Genomic DNA, 16,298 nt, shown 5'->3' with positions numbered 1-16,298 from the left:
GGAAGCTCTTGGTTCACATACTGTTGAAGCCTCGCTTGGCATTATAGGAAAAGAAAAAGCTTAAAGCAGTCTCTTAACTGGACTGGTTATGTTGGCATAGAAAGGTATGGGGTCTTCTCTCTGCCCATGGTGCCCATGGACCCTTGCTTCCAGTTTTCCTCTCATTTTCAGCTGCTGTTTCCCAGGGCCCTGTCCCCTGCTCAGCCTAGGTACTCACCGGGAGCTCTTAAAACCAAGGACAACATATCCTCAGATACCCAAGCTATGTATAGAGTATTCTAGACAGCATCTATAGTCTCTTCTTTCTCTTCCTTCCTTCTTATTTTCTTTCCTTGAGAAAATATACTCTACTAGAAAGGTCACTGTGCAATGCTCTTAGATTGTTGTTTATCTATTTTGCTTTGTTCCCATCATGTCTCTCAGCCAGGAGGCTTAGTGAACCAGTAGAAAGTGCCCTGGAGAGAGATGGTCTTAGCTTTGAATCCCAGTCCTACTATTTGCAGCTGTGGAACCTTGGATAATGTTCCTTGGATAATTCTCTGGTCTCTACAAACTGAGAATAATACCTGTTAATACTTTGTAGGGCTTCTGTGAGCATTCAGTAGAACAGTCTATTCAAAGCCCCAGGAAGCTATTAGCACCCAGTGAATGGTGATTGCGTTCACTGAGCGGTCATGCAGTGTTTTTGAGACTCCTGACAAAAAACAGACGCTGTGGAGGTGCAGAGGAAGGACTCGCCGAAGCACAGCACATACTAGCAGCACGTGGTGCCCCACCAATTTGACCTTGGATGACTAGCAAAGTGTCTTTGCAGCAAGGTACACAGAGGAGGGAGCTGGGATGTGGTGACATTTATTTCTTAGGCCAGTTGAAATCTGCTCCCAGACAGAACTGGGATTGCTAGAGTCCAAAGTTGGAGTGGAAGTTGCTGAAATAATTTCTGTGTTTATGCCAAGTATTATAAATAAAATGAACTTAACAAACTATTCCAAAGACCTGACAAGGTAATGGTCCACTCTGTTTGCAGGGAGGATCAGCCATTTTACATCTTCCCCAAAAGGTACAGAAAGAAGAGGATGACATCTCATGGAAAAGAGAGACTGACCAGGAACCCGGAGACCCAGACTTAAGCCCTAGCAGGTGACCTGGGTAGGTCTTTTTCATTCTCTGCACTTTAGTTCCCTCCTCTGATCAGTAAGGATACAGATGAGAATGCTAGTTCTGCAGGTCACATCGCTCTCACAAATATTATAATAAAAATCAACTGAAATTGTGCAATTTAAGGCCTTCTGCAAAGTGCAGGTGTGAGGCATGGTCGTCTCACTTTGCAGGAAGGTCTTATCTATTCTAATAGCCTTTGCTGGATTAGCAGGTTTCTGGTGTTGATTTGTACAGCACATGAATCAAATCATAAATCCAAGGCTTGGAGGTGGGCACAGGACTGAGGTTTTTCAAGGGGCAGAAGATGAAATGCTGTGAGGACCAACTACTACATCAGGGGTGGGCTCAGGTTTCCTTTGGGCCTTGAGAACTGAAATCCTCCCCGCTTTTGTCCTCTTTTCCCTGAAACTTTGTCCTCTTCTCCCTCTGAATCCCATGTGAGCACAGGCTCTCTTCCTTTTTGCTACCTTTCCAGCCCTTCTTTTTCTCCTGAACGAAGCCTTGTGGCAGACAGTTAGTGCTCACTATATGTCCTGCGTGTTGTCTTGTTGGATTGAGGCCAAGGCAGTCTGAGCAGAAGTGACACAGAAGCAGCTGGTGAAGACACTCAGTCGTGTCCGACTCTTTGCGAGCCCATGGACTGTAGCCCACCAGGCTCCTCCATCTATGGGACTTTACAGGCAAGAACACTGGAGTGGGTTGCCATTGCCTTCTCCCAGGGGATCTTCTTGACCCAGGGATTGAACCCAGGACTTCTGCACTGCAGGCAGATACTTGACTGTCTGAGCCACCAGGGAAGAGACACAGGTGACTTCCAAACTGAGGTAATAAAGAGCCAGTGTCTGATGGAAGGAATGTAAATTGGTGTACCTACTCAGGAAAACAGTTTGGAAAGTCTTCAAAAAGTGAACAATAGAGTTCCCATATGATCCAGAAATGCTACTTCTGGGTATGTAGCTGAAGGAAACAAATCAGTATCTCAAAGAGATAGCTGCCCTCCCTTGTTCATTGCAGCATTACTCATAACAACCAAGACATGGAAATAACCCAAGTGTTTGTCAATAGATGAATAGATAAAGACACTGTCTTGGTCTATATCTATAATTACACAAAAGCTAATTGTGTGAAGTGATAGATGTATTAATTAACCTGATTGTGGTAATCATTTCACAAAGTGTATATATACACACATGCACACACACACATACATACATATACATATTGAAAATGATCACATCATACACTTTAAATAAATAGAATTTTATATGTCAATTTTAACTCAAAAAAACTGGAGGGGAAAAAAGAGCTAGTATTTGCTTCCATTTCTCCCCTCATCTGCTCTGTGTCAAGAAAGGCACAACTATAGCTTCAGGATGGGGGTTTGACCTTCACTGGGCTTCATGTAACTAAGAAATCACACCTTTATTCTATTGACCACTGGGATGTGGGTGTTTAGTCTGGATGGCAGCCTATCCTAATCAGCACAGTGGATGTGCTCGCTGCTTTGCTCCTTCTCCACTAACCTGCCCCTCGATTCTGTGTAATCCTGTGTCCACTCACTGCTCAGGGGAACAGCCATTCTCAGGATTTACCAATGACCTCATCTGTAATTACTAATCACCTACATACTGCTGAGTTGCCTCATGTGCTTGGAACTGTTCTTTCTCACTTAAATGTTTGCATTATTATTTTATTTTTATTTGTTTATTTTTGGCTGTGCTGTGTCTTGGCTGTGCTTGGGCTTTCTCTAGCTGCAGTGAGTGGGGATACTGTCTAGCTGCCGTGCACAGGCTTCTCATTGTGGTGGCTTCTCTTGTGGAGCACTGGCTGTAGGGTGCATGGACGTGAGTAGTTATGGTGCAGGGGCTTCGTTGCCCTGTGACTTGTGGGATCTTCTTGGACAAGGGAATTGAACTTGTGTCCTCTGCATTGGCAGGCACACTTTCAACCACTGGACTTCCAGGGAAGTCCATTTTGCGTCGTTATTTTAAATGAAAAAAGTAATACATTCTTATTTGGGGAAATCTCCCCTTACCTTCCAGTTTCCTATTTTCTGTTCTGGTTGCTTTGTCTCTTATTCTTCTGAAGGCAGATGCTCCCTGCTCCTCCTCAATCTGCCTCTGGCCCACTTCTCCTTGCCTTACCCCTCCTACCCTCTCCCACCCCCACATCTCCCTCATACCCTTGATATTCTCATACGCACTCTAGCTATTTGTGTGAGACGGCATTCCTCAATGTCAACTCCAGGCCAATGTTTCCAGCTTCTCTCGATGCTTGCCTGGGGCTTTAGCCAACTTTAGCAGATGAAACTGTCCAGAACTGGACTTATTATCAACCTTACTCCTCTTCCTTCTGTGCCACCTCTGTCTGCCCAATTTCACCCATGCTTGACCCCTGGACTTTGCTTTTGACCTTTGTCTCTTCTCTTTTCCACCATTCCCTTATGTAATCAACTATTGGGTGCTGGTCCCCCCTTTATTCCCGCTACTCTTACACTATGTATGTAATTGCCTGGAATTGGGGGCTAGAATGACACACGGTGGACTGTTGACCATGGTTAGTTCTGGGAAGGAAATCCATGGCAGGGAAGGTGAATCATGGGGGTTTCATACTTTAAAATGTTTTATTATTTACTTTTAACTTATTTTCTATAACAATGGTTTCATGTATTAGCTACATAATACACCCCCCCCCCATCAAAAAAAAAAGCCTTTAAAAATTAGAAATGGGCTCCCTGTTAGGTAGTGAAGCTTTCATAACTGGAAGTGTTTGAACCAAAGTTGAGTGATTTGACATTAGGGATACTGTAAGGGATTCTTATATTGGATGGTAAACTAGAAGCTCCCTTCTGGATCAGTTAGGATTAGATTCAGCTGTGAATCATGGCAACCCCCGAAAATGCAGACTTGAGACAACATGGAAGTTTATTTCTCTCTGAAGTAAAAGTAACCAGTACAGTGTGTGAGAGTGTATCATGATACTCAGATTTTTTTCAGTCTTGTTCCTACACTTTACTTAGCACTTGGCTTCCACCTCATGGTCTAATGAAGCTGCTCAAGCTTTCAGTGCAGTCCAGTGTCTAGTGTTAGTTGCTCAGTCATGTCCGATTTGGACTGTAGCCTGCCAGGCTCCCCCATCCATGGGATTTTCCAGGCAAGAATACTGGGGTGGGTTGCCGTTTCCTTCTCTAGGGGATCTTCCCAACTCAGGGATTGAACCCTGGTCTCCTGCATTGCAGAGAGACTCTTCACCATCTGAGCCACCAGGGCCACCACATTTGTATTCCAGTTAGTAGGAACAGACAAATTAGAGCATGCCTGTTCCCTTTAAGGATACTTCCTGGATGTTGTTTGTTCTGTTTATACACCATTGGCCAGAACGTGGTCACCCAGGAACACTGAGCTTTGGGGAGCCTAAAATAATAGGCTTTATACCCTGTGGCCTGTGCCTGGCTGAAAACTGAAATTCTATTACTAAAGAAAAAGAGGAGAATGAATATTGGAGGACAATAGCATTCCCTGCTGATTGTTAATTCAAAGTTTTAAAAATTAATAATAGCTGCTATTGACTGAGTTATTACTATTACTAAATACTGGGCTAAGGCCTTGCTGTGTGTTATCCTTTAATAACGCCCACATGCTGAGGAGTTAGGGTCAGTGCTATTGCTATTACATTGAACCTTCATGAGGTTAACCTTTACTTTCTATGCCACCAATTCTCTATTCCAGGCCCATGAGGCTCTGTCTGATTGTGCAGCCAGTTCCCAGGCCTGGGCTCCAGCTGCAAAGGGTGATTTAGAAGCCAGTATCCAGCATATCTGTCCCCTGTGATGGGAAGCTGTCCTTGTACGTACCCAAAACTCACGAGGTGGGAATTCTCCAGATGTGGAAAGAGATTTCTGTGTTGACACAACTCTTCACTATTCTATTTCCTTATTGAGCAAGTTGATTTATTTATTTAAATTTATTAAAAGTTTATTTTTGAGTAAGTTGAATTTTAATTGGATTATTTTCAAAAGTTTTGAAGCATTTGGTCTTTTAAATTTCTCTTTAGAAGTTCCTGTTCAAAGCAGAAGCATAGTAATACCTGGCCTCTTATAACAGGGTTGTGGTAGGTAGAATAATGGCTTCTCAAAGATGTCCACATCCTAATCTTTGGAATCAGAGAATTAGTTTGCATGGCCAAAGGGATTTTATTAAGTGTCTTGAGAGGAGAGAGTGTCCTGGATTATCCAGATGGGCCGGATGTATCACAAGGGTTCTTAGAAGAGAAGGAGGGAGCAGGTAAATGGGAATCAGAGATGTGATGTGATGACCATGTGATGACCGAAGTAGAGCTTGGAGTGTTGCTATTGCTGGCTGGGGGCCATGAGCCAAGGGATGTGGACAGCCTCGAGAGCTGGAAAGACCAGGAAACCTGTTCTTCCCTCCAAAAGCAATGCAAGCCTTGCTGACCCCTTGTATTTCACCCAGTAAAACCCATTTGGACTTCTGACCTACAGAAGAACTACAAGATAATAAATTTGTGTTGTTTTCAAGCCATTAAATTTGTAGTAATTTGTTTTCATAACAGTGAAAACCTAATACAGGGTGCAAATTACAATGCCGATAAGGTCCAGAATGTACCACAAATGAATAAAGTTGGCTATGTGTAAAAATATAAAAAATTTAAATGAAATATGTGGTTCTTTCAGTCTAATCTTTCATTTTTCCAGTTTTGATAGAGACAAGGGTACAAAAAATATAAATTTTACTATTAATTTTATCTGTAAGAAAAACAGGAGCAGAAGCATGATGATAAATGGCAGTTCAAACATAACTTTACAGCAGGTGGATAGGGAAGGGCGGTGGAGACAGGTGGGTAATTAGACAGTGAATGAGCTACTGAATGTGAATCTACTGAAGACAATTGTTACCTTGTAGAATTTGGATCTGATGTTTCTAGCATTTCTGATTTAACTTGGATACAATTTTTGGGGTTGTCTTAAACGAACGATTTAGACAAACTCTGTCTTCAGGCAGTGGCTTGTTGTCCTCAGCAATGTCATTTCTCACCTGTTCTTGTCACTATCTTAGACATTTTTTCCCAATCCATGTTTTTCTTTCCTCTGGTTTTGCAGTCTTTTGGGCACAGAGGAGCAGATGTTCTATACTTACGTCCACCCTTGTTCTACTTCCACCCGACACTCATGATAGCGTGAGGAGGAGGATGAAATTTCATCTGCTCTCTCTCTTTTAAAAAGCACTTTACAAAGCATAAGCTGGAAGTCTTTGGAAAGTCAGATTTTTAAAAATGATGCACTGCCTACGACATTGCCCACACTTCATACATATTTTCTATACCGAGACAATATTCAAGGAACTCTCTAAGCACTTGATCTACTAGTTGACAAATATTTACTGAGCATCTTGAAGAAAGAGGCTATGCGGGATAGTAGGAGGATGACACGTGATGGAAGACAATAGCTCCTTGAGAACATGCCCCTCCTGCTGCGGGGATAGCAGGTCCTAGGCAGTGACTGCCTGACCTAACACTTCTTGGGGAGTAGAGACACGATGTGAATCTCCAGCCAGCAAGATATTTGCCTAGACAGCTGAGCAAATCTGGCATTTACGTCCCCTTTGCATCCGTTTGGTTTGTATTTACCCTGTAGGACTGGTAAACACAATGTACAAGACTCTGAGGGGTTGAGGTAAGCTCAGTTGTGGCCAAATCCCCACCTGCACCTGTGCCCTGGCATCACCTTGACAGGTGAGTCCAAGCCCTCCGAGGTTCCAGAGACTGACCAGATGAGCATAGTACTTTCCTGGTGCTTCAGGTTCCCAAAGCAGTGAGACTGTGACAGGTGGAACAGTGTTGGACAGTGTCTGTATTTTCAGGTTCAGTCTGTTCTGCTCAGTTCCCATGGTGCCTGGATCCATACTACACACATAATGGGCCTGAAGTTAGATGGAAATAATAATTGTTATTCCAGAGAAAATGTAAGCTAATGTTTTCACTGTGTCAGGTACCGTGCCAAGTTCTTTATATTGATTCTCTCTTTTTCCCCACAACTGCTTACAGTAGTTATTTTTTTATCCCCCATTTTACAAATAAGAAAAATGAGGCTCAAGTCACACTTCTGCTTGGTAGCAGAGCCAAGATTTGAACCCATGAATCCATTTATCTTGTACATACCATCTGGGTGAAAACTCCATGTAATTAAAGTTTATGGCATTAGATTTCAAGGAATCCTAATGTGGTTTTTGAAAACGAATGTGCCTTAATTTGTTCAATCAACATGCCCCTAAAAAATTAAATAGAAGAGTATTAAAACATCCTAAGGGCATGGGACATGTCTTTGTAACATCTACAATATTTAGCCCTGTGCCTTACATAGATAAGACCTAAAATGATCATTTGTTAAATGAATAGGTGAATGAATGAAACAATTGTAGAATTTAATTTACTGACGTAAGTGTACTTAGTGGGGCTTCTTGGGTGGCTCAGCAGTAAAGAATCCATCTGCGATGCAGAAGACTCCGGAGATGCCACAGGTTTCATCCCTGGGTGGGGAAGATCCCCTGGAGGAGGGCATGGCAACCCACTCCAGTATTCTTGCCTGGAGAATCCCATGGACAGAGATGCCTGGTGGGCTACAGTCCATGGGGGTAGCACAGAGTTGGTCAGGACTAAAGTGACTGAGCATGAAGCATGAAGTGTACTCAGTAAGACAAGTTTGAAGGGACCGGCAGGGTTACGGAACAGATTGATCAGGCGTATTAAAGTTTCTAAAGCCCACTATGTTGTTGTTGTTTAGTTGCTAAGTTGTGCCCGACTCTTTTGGAACTCCATGGACTGTAGCCCACCAGGCTCCTCTGTCCATGGGATTCTCCAGGCAAGAATACTGGAGTGGGTTTTCCTTTCCTTCTACTGAGTATCTTCCTGACCCAGGGATTGAATTCATGTCTCCTGCACTGGTAGATGGATTCTTTACCACTGAGACACCAGGGAAGCCCAAAGCCTATTAATGCACAGAAATAAGACTGGAGGGATGTTTCAAAAAATGAACTTTGATTTTCTTCTTGTACTTTTCTTTATTGTTAAGAGTTTAGAAATTGAGCCTTCACTGGTCTTAGTCTGGGTCCCACTTGAAGCAGATCCTCATGGAGAGCACTTGGTGGGTTGATCTGGGACATGATTCCCAAATGAGGGATGAGGGAGCAAGGAGATGGAGTGGGGAAGGGAACTCATGCCAGGTGTGTCAGGGATGTGGAGGTGAGCAGTGGGAGCGCCTTGCCATGGGGACTTGCTTGAAGGCCAGGTAACAGGAGCAGTAGTCTCCTAGTCCTTATTGGCAAGAAGTTCTCCTCCTTTGCAAACTCTGCTTTCAAGGGCCCTGTGAACCTCTGCAACATCAGAAAAGGCCCTGCGTTTGAAGGCTGAAAGAGGCGTGGCCCACACTTGAGGTGGGCTCTGTGAGCACCAGGTGAGTCTGAGCTTCTAGACTGCCTACCAAATCTGAGCTCAGATCAGAGGTGGGGACATGAAACAGGAGACATCTGCTATGGTATGGGTTTTCCAACACCAATAAAACCACGAGAAAAAAACAAGACATTTTCACGAAGCAAAAAATTGTTCTCTGATTTGACTTTGTGAATTTGGACTTCATTAGGTGAGGTTATTTTCACTGAGATCCTGATGTGCTTGGTGTTGCGGACCAGATTCTTGGGAAGAAGGCTCAGAGGCAGAGATACGATGCAGGCAGTGGACGGGAGACTACTCTGGAATCCACACCTGTAGGGGAGGCAGGGCTGAGCAGAGGGAGAAGCCGAGCTGAGATGTAGCTGCAGCAAAGCTTGAGCCGACTCCATGGGAGCTCTGAAACTGGGATGGCCCTGCAGAGCTGTGCTGAGTTGGTGCTGGGGGCTGGGGCTTCATACATGAGCATCCTTCTGTCACTGGATGCTGGATGCCCAGGGAGAGAACACACACTTGAGGGAGGCAGCTGAAGGCAACGGCAAGAGAAGACTTGGAGCTGAGGCTGGCCAACTGGGTTAGTGGGGATCTGGGTGGGGCAACACAGTGGATGCTGCATGTGGCTGTTGGCATACTTGCCTTTGAACATCTGGACCAATCGAGAGAATTGAAAAATTCAAACCCAGGGAAAAAAAGCAAGACTAAATTCAACAACAGCTGTCTCTCCTCACTGTGGTGGGCCAAATGAAAAGACACAAGGAATGGGACAAGGCTATTTTCTCATATATCTGGTGGCCCACATGTCAAATCTGAGAAGCCTTTTATTTGCATGGCTAGTTTTTCAAATCCAGATTTCTGGCTTTTCTTGAAAATTTGGAGGACCTGGCACATTGGGCCCACACTCCTCATGGCAAGTTTCAGCTGGAACGGAGTAGCAGAGGCCCCCTTTAAACTCTGTGCACCCCTGCCTGTTTCTGTCATTTATGTCACTGACAGAGCTCTGTCATCATTTGAGTTTGTGAACCCTGATCTCTGAGGTTCTGCCCAGCTCTGCTGAGCTGTGATTCTGTGCCTACTGCTGTGAATCATTGTGCCTACTGCTGAAATGGGTATTCAAATTCCTAATAATGCCATGGCATCCAGAAAGCTTTGACTTCCTAGTCAAAAATGTATCTCTTCCTGAAAATTCTCTTTGAGCAAGTCAGGCCATTTCTTCGTAGTCTAGCTTCCTGGCTTTGTTAGTGAGGATGTTGATGACTCTGATCTTGATCATGGCATAAGGCAAAACACTTTCAATGGCTGTAGTAGGGGCTGTGTGGGATTTTCTAGCCACTAGAATATTTTCTAAGTTTTAGTCATTCCCAGTATCTGGCTGAAATCTTGGAATTGCCTGGGCTATTTATAAAAATACTAATTGTCAGGTTCTTTCGGAGAAGGCAACGGCAACCCACTCCAGTACTCTTGCCTGGAAAATCCCATGGATGGAGGAGCCTGGTGGGCTGCAGTCCATGGGGTTGCAAAGTCAGACACGACTGAGCGACTTCACTTTCACTTTTCACTTTCATGCCTTGGAGAAGGAAATGGCAACCCACTCCAGTATTCTTGCCTGGAGAATCCCAGGGATGGTGGAACCTGGTGGGCTGCCGTCTATGGGGTCACACAGAGTCGGACACGACTGAAGCAACTTAGCAGCAGCAGCAGCAGCAGGTTCTTTCAGGCCCCTCTAATTTCAGTAGATCTGGGCCCAGTAGTTAGGGCCCAAGAATCTTTATTTTTAATTTAATTTTAATTTTTCAAGTGGTCTTGGCTTGCAACCAGATTTAGGAAGTATACTGGTTCCTCCTAATTTCTCCTTGTATTTAATGTCTGGCTCATTCATTGTAAAGTTTTGAGCTCCCAATGTACAGGGATTCCTTCTCAGTCTTTTTATCCACCCCCATCCTTAGTGGTAATACCTAGTCCAGTGCTCTGCAAACCCTATGCACTCAATGAATGTCTAGAGAATGAAGGATTGAATGAATAAATGAACATTTCTGAATAGCCTTCTTCTTTCAAAGTCATGTGTTGAAGATCATTTGATTTAGAGAATTTATTTTATAAATATGTTGTCAAGCCAGAGAGGGTAAGAGTCCTAGCTTTATCTTGGGAGGTTTTTGCCTTGGGGATGTTAAGAAATAAATGATTCCTTCTAAAGAGAACTTATGCTTTTCATCAAAAGATAGATGATTCACCCATCTAACGCAGTGTATGTGAGTTATTTGTGCAATATTTCAAAAACAGTAAATTGACTCAATAGAAAAGGAAACTTTCTAAATTATGCTGAAGTTTTGCCTTGAAATATAAACCTTGAAAGAATAAGAGCAAGAGCTTCTTTCCTACTCGGAGAGAGCTGCAGTGATACAAATTTAATTTATTGCGCGGTGGTTTATTTATCAGATGCTCTGCCTCCAAAGAGTTCAAAAAGCCTATGTCTGCAGAGGGAAGGTATGGCAAATCCTGCAGTTAATTTGGGTTTTGAAGGAGGACAATCCAGAAAATTTTGGCTCAAAGAAAATATTGGAGTTGTTTGGCTGTTTACACAGATGCCTCAGGGTCCCTTTGCCATCCTTCCAATTTCTGGAGTTAGGATCCTTCCTCAGAAAGGCTGTGAATGTTGCTGAGGTGAATTTGATTGATCTGAACTTGGCTGGCTATGGCTTCTGTCTAGAATGCTGGGAATTAGAAACAAGATTTTCTCAAGTGCTCAGAAGTCTCTTTTAGGTTAATGTTAAATGAGTTTCTTGGCACTACTAATGATTTCTTTGCTGAACTCAATTGGAATAAGTTTATAAAATCTATTCATTACATCCCTGGCACCTGTACTTTAGTTTTCTTCTTAAAAAAATGTAAGATTATAATGTAATAAACTATTCAAATTAATGTATAAACAAAGAAAGTAATGGTACTAAAAGTAAACCAACCATTGATGGATTTGCAGTAACACCATGCGCTAGCTTGTAATGTTTTCTGTTAGCTATCTCCTGTACTCCTATATGGTCCCTCCCCTCATCTGTCTCCCTAATGTAACCACTACTTTGTTCTCTCTGTGAGTAGTCTCCTTCTTTTTGTTATATTCACTAGTTTTGGTATTTTTTAGATTCCATGTGTAAGTGATGTTATGCAGTACTTGTCTTTCTCCGATTTATTTCACTTAGAATAATGCCCTCCAAGTCTACTAATGTCCCCGTAAATGATAAAATTTCCTGCTTTTTTCTGGCTGAGTAGTATTCCACCATGTATGTATATGTGTGTGTGTGTGTGTGTGTGTGTGTGTGTGTGTGTTTGTGTATATGTATCTATCTATCTATGTCACCTCTTCTTTATCCTTTCATGTGTCGATGGACACTTAGGTTGCTTCCAAATCTTAGTGACTGTATATATTGCTGTTCAGAACATTGGGGTGCATGTATCTTTTCAAATTAGTATTTTGGGGGGTTTGTGGGTTTTTTTTAACATATACCCAGGAGTGGAATTGTGGGGTCATACTGTAGTTCCTTCTTTAGTTTTTTGAGTTGCCTCCATACTATTTTCCACAGTAGTTGCACCAATTTACATTCCCAGGAACAGTGCATGAGGGTTACCTTTTTTCTGTCTTTGCCAGCTCTTCTTATTTGTGTTCTTTTTGATCATAGCCATTCAAGAATTGGGAACATTTTATACTTTAAGCATTATCAAAGAGTAATTTTCAGGAAAATGGCAGGATAAGAAATCTGACACCATGATGCTTAAAGGTTTTCTGCATCCATTAAAAGCTTATCTTTTAAAAAAATATTAATTTTTTAATTGAAGGATAATTGCTTTACAGAATTTTGTTGTTTTCTGTCAAACATCAACATGAATCAGCCATAGGTGTACATATTTCCCTTCCCTCTTGAACCTCCCTGACATCTCCCTGCCCCAAAGCTTATCTGTGCCACCATTGTCTTGATTATCACCGAGAGATACTTATTAAGGACCCACTTGTAAAATAAGCTAATCAGCTCTGATGGCTTTCCTCTAAAGATGGCAGTCCATTTAGTGGGTAAAAATAAAAATTTCAAGAATAACAGTATAATTTACACTAGAAGCTCACTCTCAACAGTTAACTTCCCAGGTAATATTTCAGAGAAATCAAGTAGAGATAAGCTTTACTACACATTAAAACCACTCCAGTTCCTCTTTATCCAGCTAAGACATTCTCTGACCATTGAATTCAGACTAAAATTCATACCGTCCTCTCTGCAAATGAGCAAATCACATGAAAACATATTGATGATGTTTTGACTGGTGTTAAACAGAAGAATGCCAAAGGAATCTGAGAAGTCTCTTGGGTTTTTGAGGAGATGTCTATAAGACTCTATCATTTTACTCTGTACCTTAGAAAGTTGATTAATGGGATAAAATTAAGATATGATAGCAAAATTACACTAATGATAACAAAAAGACATTTTTCATCTGGATATTTGGACCTTTTATAGTTCAAAGCAAGAGTCCATTTCCAATTTTGAAAGAATAAATATTGTATACCTGTTAACCAAAGATAAGACACGAATTCAGTTGACTATTCATCTTTCATTTAGTTACATAGTCACATTTATTGGACATAAAAATGTGCTAAGCACCTTGGGAAATTAGGAAAGGAAGACAGAGGTCTTATCCTGGAATATAAATCAATCGAGTTGTCTCTGGGCTTGTGTTGTAGACTTTGGCCCATCTTAGTCTCTTGGATTGTAAGTTACTTGGGAAGCTTTTCTTCTATCTCCACCAGCACTTACCCTGTGCTCTTTGGAATGCCCTTTTCCCCAGGAAGTCAAGCTATCCATTCTTTTTTCATTGTAGGGTAGCAGCAGATATGTTTCTCCCCATTTTGCTGATAGCAAAAGTGAAGTTAATTAAAATGTAAAGGTCACTGCAGATAAATTCATCTAACTCTGAAATTTTAAGATTTTGCTGCAGGAAGGAAAAGGTATATAAAATGTCAGGTGCAAGGTGTGTTCCATATTAGGTTGTCTCTTGTCATGAACAATGCTTCCTGACAGAGTATTGCAAATGTTCTGAATGGTGTTTCACTGCAGTTAGGGAAAAGAAATGTTAAAGAAATTGGTGAGCCCACACATCTCTCCTGTGACAAAAGAGAGCCCTCAGACTTCTTGAACTGTGTTTTAAAAAGTCGTGCATGGACTATCTTGAACGTGAAATTCACTCAGTTGTGTCTGACTCTGCACCCCCAGGGACATCCATGGAATTTCCTATGCCAGAATACTGGAGTGGGTAGCCTTTCCCTTCTTCAGCGGATCTTCCAAACCCAGGGATCGAACCCAGGTCTCTCGCATTGCATGGATTCTTTACCAGCTGAGCCACCAGGGAAGCCAAAGAATACTGGAGTGGGTAGCTTATTCCTTCTCCAGCAGAACTTCTGGGCCCAGGAATTGAATCTTTCCCTTCTCCAGGGGATCTTCCCAACCCAGGGCTCGAACCCAGATCTCCCGCACTGCAGGTGGATTCTTTACCAGCTGATACACAAGGGAAGCCCGGACTATCTAGAAGCCTGTAGTAAAAGAAAAAAATCAGTTTCTTCAGACAATAGACATATTTGGTGGAGTTCTTGAAAGGGATGTGGTAATTTTATAACTGAGAAAACAAACATAAACATTTAAGGAATGATAAACTCTCCCAGTGGCATTCTCTTCCCCTTCTCAACGTGGTGCACAATTGCCTGCAGGCTTTTTAAGTCAAAGAAGCCACCTGCATCTCTTATCCAGTACATCGTTAAGATTTTCAGTGCATGCGCATGTGTGTGCTCAGTCATGTCTGACTCTTTGTGACCCCATGGAATGCAGCCTGCCAGGCTCCTCTGTCCATGGGATTTCCCAGGCAAGAATACTGGAGTGGGTTACCATTTCCTCCTCCAAGGGATCTTCCTGACCCAGGGATCGAATCTGTGTCTCCTGCGTCTCCTGCATTGGCAGGCAATTTTTAAAATCACTGAGCCACCTGGAAAGCCCAAGATTTTCAATACTTATGCTAACTTATGTCTGTGTGATTCAGATCTTTATTGGAAAATTGTGCAATATCAGGATCAATATCCAGGGACTCTGGAATGCTTCTATACACTCAGACTCCCCTCCAGTGGGTGAATGTGCACTTTGAAGGGAACACATATCCCTCTGTCAATTAGGTTTTTAGGTTCATGAAAACAATGAAATCAGTCAGGTATTTAGCAAGGGGGAATATGAGACAATAAAATCTCTCATAATGAATTTAGCGCAATTCACCTGGAAAGCAAAAGGGTAGAGGCCAAGAGAAAGAAAGAATGGCTGTAAAGCTCAGATGGCTCCAAGAAATGATAAATGGACTTATTGACTACTTTTCAGAACAGCTACCTAGAATAGTTCTTTCCAAATGAACCATAACCAAGTTCTTAAGAAATAATTGGCAGGAGTATTTGGATGTAAAAGAAAAAAAGCCTCTCACATATATATTTACTTTTATTTTTCAAGACATCTTTTTTGTCTCTTATTTCTGTCTTGTTCTTTAAGAAAGCCAGCATTTATCTCCAACTGGAAGAGAGGATAAGGGGGAACTTGGGAAATGTTTTTTTTTATTCTTACATTTGAAACTGCTCTGCCTTTGATACACTTATAGGATGGAAGAAAAGTCCTTTGTGTAGACTCAGACTAGACACTGCCTCACCTGTCTCTCACAGGCTCCCTCTTACCCTCAGCCAATTGCTTCCCACCACCCTACTGTACTTGCGCTGGTAGTAGGTCCTAAAGTATTGCTATGGCCTGACCCCTATAGTAGAGTTTGTTTGGTGAGTGGCTGTAAAAGGGTAGAGGGGTAATGCTGGAAGGGCCCCAGGGAAAGCTGAGATTCCTATTAGAGGTCTGGGAGGAGCCCTCACTCTTGCTTTCTGATGTTTCCAGTTTCTCTTTGCAGCAAAAAAGCAGCTTTGAGTTCAGAGGGTCTTAAAGTATATTTACTTCTACGAGTTATATTAGTATAGGTTACCAGACTGGAGGCTCAAAGTCACCATTTTAGCGCAGTGAATGGATATAGTTAGTATGTGACCACCTTGCTGTTAGGCACATCCAAACAGTAGTTGGGGAGCTGCTATCAGAGGGCATGGCAATGGTGGTAACAGTATAGATTGGGCTGGTATGCATTCTCTCTAGCCCAAAAGGTTGAGCAGAGGCTGATAATATGTCCTGTCCTTTACAGAAGGGAATACTTATTAAGACTAGAGGCGGACCAGAGAATTACAAACTATATTCAGGGAATGGCATAGCTACCGATAGGCCATGTTCTCTATTCTGTGTATGAAGGCGGCACATCAGGTTTTGATGTAGCTGCTTGGTGCTTTGTGTAAGTACATCTCCATCTTGACAAGTGCTGTTTGGGGGCTGGTGGAACTTGATTAAATTTAAGCAGTAGGTATCAGAGGTCTTGTCCCAGTGGTGTGATTGAACCAACTTACATGTGCTTGGCAACAGTCAACTTTGTGTGTATCTTTACAACTCTGTGTTAAGTCATAAGTTAGTAGCATGAAACAGGCCACAGAAGGAGTATTGGCACCATGAAAATTGGAAAAGTCTACAAATCAGAGCTAGTTGCCCAACGTGTCTAGGAGTACCACTGTCTTGAGCCCTTTTACTTGGAAT

This window comes from Budorcas taxicolor, chromosome 21 (assembly GCF_023091745.1).
Source record: "Budorcas taxicolor isolate Tak-1 chromosome 21, Takin1.1, whole genome shotgun sequence".
NCBI classification, from domain to species: Eukaryota; Metazoa; Chordata; class Mammalia; order Artiodactyla; family Bovidae; genus Budorcas; species Budorcas taxicolor.
Note: the sequence above shows the minus strand (reverse complement) of the source record.